Genomic DNA, 3,930 nt, shown 5'->3' with positions numbered 1-3,930 from the left:
TGCCGATTTCAGTATTCCCAAATCGATACGACTTAGGGACCTTCACCCTTGGAGATCTTCATCCTTCATACTCCCATCTCAAATAGCGTCTGAGTACGTCATCCATTGTTGTCATTGTTATAACCATAGACTTAGGCTGAAATCTATAGAGCGTACTAAGACTTTGCTCAGACTTTACTTATGTAACACATAGATCAGTGTGAGCATAGCATAATCTTTGATTTAGTTTTTATAGTCATTTGACAGCTTGTTAAGTTAAGGTTGTAAGGCTCAATGCAAATGTCAAATTTGCGTTTTATTACAATCAGCAAAGTTTTACGTAAATTAGGTTTCTAACGGCCGTTTCCAATATACTATCTACAGATAGAGATAAATTACTACCTTCTATGTCAGTAATTAGCTGTCAATAATGTGAAGCTATCCCAATATACCCGTCATTCTTATCATATATTGGGACGCGTGAATTTAAAATTTCCATACAAACTTCTATCGCTGGTAAGCTATACGTCCTCCCATTGACAGACAGCGTGTACGGATAAGGTGACTTACCGTCGATCAGTTTATTGGGACAGAAAAGTTAACGAGAGTTACGATTTTTATCTCAAGTAGGCCACAACCGGAGAAAGACTGAATAGTGAGAACGGCCGTAAGTACGCTTTACAGATCTCAGCCTTAGCATACGTTATAGCGTATAGACGATCTGACAGCCCGATTATGCGTGAGCAATTTTGATTTGTGAATTTGTGCGTTAGCTAGTGGTGTATAATTCAAAATACTAAGAAGCTTATACAAATATCCATCTCTATTCTGTGCTAAGACCAAGCTGGCTGACTGTTTACGACTTGACAATCAAAACCGGATACAATTACAACGAATTCGCATACCATTTCTATCTTGCATTTCCGTAAGAGATAATATCTCTTATAGCCTAAGCATATGGTCGACTGACGATCGTCATTTGGTACGGCCGGACCATCGGACGGTCCGGTGGTCCTCGCACCAATTAGTCCGGCATCGTGCTCGGTACGGTCCGAACGGTAATAATAATCATTTTGTGTGATGCACCAAATATGGTCCGCTACCAGACCGCGTCTGATGGTTCGGCCGTAGCAAGTCCGATCATGTGTTTAGGCTATTACGGATTATACAAAGCGTGCGAGAGAGTAATTATTATCTTCTCTCTCTCACTCTTTGTTTATCTATATCTACGCATATTGTGTGTCTATAGTCATAACTGCGTATAAGAGATATAATAACACGCTTGTTCACAGATTTAGTATTCAGATACCGTCTGGAATACGGAACTAAGTATTCGCTTCACGTACATCAAGTATAAGTCCCTTTGCTCTGACTTCGTTCATGATGTATTATTTTTTATGCAAGAGTATGACAAACGAACTGTAACCTGATGTTAAGTGATCACCGCCGCCCATATTCTCCTGCAATACCAATGGTGTACGAGCTATAAAAGAAGCTCATTAAATAGTTTGGTTGCTGTTTTTGATTGAACAAGTAAAAAAATAACGCCTCGCCTATTCTTACTTTCAAAAGGTTTCAAACAGAATTACTAGTTACAGTTATCTGTTTTTAGAGGAAAATATCTTTTGCGCTGAGCGCTTTTTTTATAAAAATAAGGGAAGCGACGAGCAGGACGTTCAGCTGATGATAATTGATACGGCCTGCCCATTACAATTCAGTGCCGCTCAGGATCCTTGAAAAATCAAAAATTCTGAGCAGCACTACAATTGCGCTCGTCACCTTGAGACATAAGATATTAAGTCTCATTTGCCCAGTAATTTCACTAGTTACGGCGTCCTTCAGAGCGAAACACAGTAATGTTTACACATTACTGCTTCACGGCAGAAATAGGCGCCGTTGTGGTACCCATATTCTAGCCGGCATCCTGTGGAAAGGAGCGTACCACAAATTTATTATGTGTATCTGACTGAGACTGAGCTATCATGCTCGTTTATAAAGAATATTTAATCTAGGTACAGAAACAATTCACATAATATTTTATTCAATTTATAAGTATGTATATAGATCTATATATTCTTATTACTATGTAAATCGGTGGCCTGTCTATCTGTCTACTCAAAAATTGGTGTGAAATTACATAGTTCGAATTTATCTAATTCGAAATAATTTTCCAATTAATTTTAAACGTGTACAGTGTCGTAAGCATATGTACTTATTACGCAGAAACCCTAATATTCACAAGGAAATTTTCTCTATCAAAGGTGTAGATTTAATTGTGAAATATATTTCGTGTTCCTTAAAAAAGCACAAGGAAAAATCTTTTCACGAAACGTCCAGATTCAATTGTGAAATAGTCTCGTGTTCTTACACGTTCCGAGAAATTCGACTTTACTTTGATATACAAGGTAGTCCGTAGTGTTATGAGCCTTTACTTTGATATACAAGGTAGTCCGTAGTGTGATGAGCCTTTACTTTGATATACAAGGTAGTCCGTAGTGTTATGAGCCTTTACTTTGATATACAAGGTAGTCCGTAGTGTTATGAGCCTTTACTTTGATATACATGGTAGTCCGTAGTGTAATGAGCCTTTACTTTGATATACAAGGTAGCCCGTAGTGTTATGAGCCGTAGATTAAGGGTTGGTCTCCGCAATGCTCCAACTAGATACCTCACTACCTAAGAACAATAGCTTTTTTATTACCTACGGCAACTATCAGATGCTTGTGTGCGTGGCATCTTCACACTCAATGGCATCTTTCAAATTTTGTAACCAGTAACATACGCTTTGTATTATATTACATTGAAATTAATAAAATACAAAATATTTACTGATGCTATAATGTGATCCCAGTGTCTTTCTTATTTCGAGTCAATTATTAGCAAAATTTAACAGTAGGTACCTACATCATGGACATGTACACATCATACATTGTTCGAGATTCGCTCGAGTACGCCCAATTCGGCGTTGATTATGCAAGATGCCGCACTTTGCGACTACGCCTGCGGTTTCTAGTTGGAGCGCAGCGGAAACCAAACCTTAATCTAAGATTATAAGAGATTATAAAGGTTTGTGGCTTGATGTACATGTCTTTAACAACTCCAATCTACACATGTCCGTCAAATTGATGAAAAATAAAACTTAGCGGAATTTATACTCAATAAAAATCATAAAATTTGGGTATATGGATTTTGCAGAATAACGCCTAAATCATTTTTTTTTAAATAAAAAAAACACCAAAACAACGGTGTAAATTGTCAATATAACAGATAAACAAAGCCAAGTTTTGTTTTAATCTGATAATGAAAAGTCGAGGTTGATAATATAGGCCACAAAGGCCCACAATGTCGAAGTAGCGGATAGGAAAATGGCAAAAAACGGAACTGTCTGTCTGTCCGTCCTTACGTCACAGCAACTTTTTTTCGAAACTATAAGATGTATTCTATGAAAATTGGTAAGTTTTATAAGTAAGTAAGATGTATTCTGTGAATTTACATACAAAAATAGTAAAAAAAAAACAATAAATTTTGGGGGTTCCCAATCAATCCCATACACAGAACTGATACTCAAAAGAAGTTTAAAAGGAAATAAATTAAATTTTATTCATCTTATTACAAAAACAAAAAAAAATAAGTAGCCATAAACCATCTAGGATAAATTTAGCATCGAATGGTGGTAGTTTCATGTCGATAAGATCAGTGGTTTAGGCGTGAAAGAGCCTCAATCAATGACCATTTTCATTATATATATGTATATATATACATATAGATAAAATGAAAATATTTTTTTTCTAATTTCTTAATTAACGCCTGTTTTAGAGACGGAAGGATCATCTGAGTAATCTACGGTTGGTTTCATACGAGTATACGCAGTTTCAAGCACTTATGCTGTTTTAACGAGGCAAACCATGTTAGAACTTCAAATAGTCCATCTATTTGAAAAGTCTAGATCAG

The sequence above is a fragment of the Leptidea sinapis genome, chromosome Z (genome assembly GCF_905404315.1).
Source record: "Leptidea sinapis chromosome Z, ilLepSina1.1, whole genome shotgun sequence".
Classification (NCBI taxonomy): domain Eukaryota; kingdom Metazoa; phylum Arthropoda; class Insecta; order Lepidoptera; family Pieridae; genus Leptidea; species Leptidea sinapis.
This window is presented reverse-complemented; position numbering follows the sequence as displayed.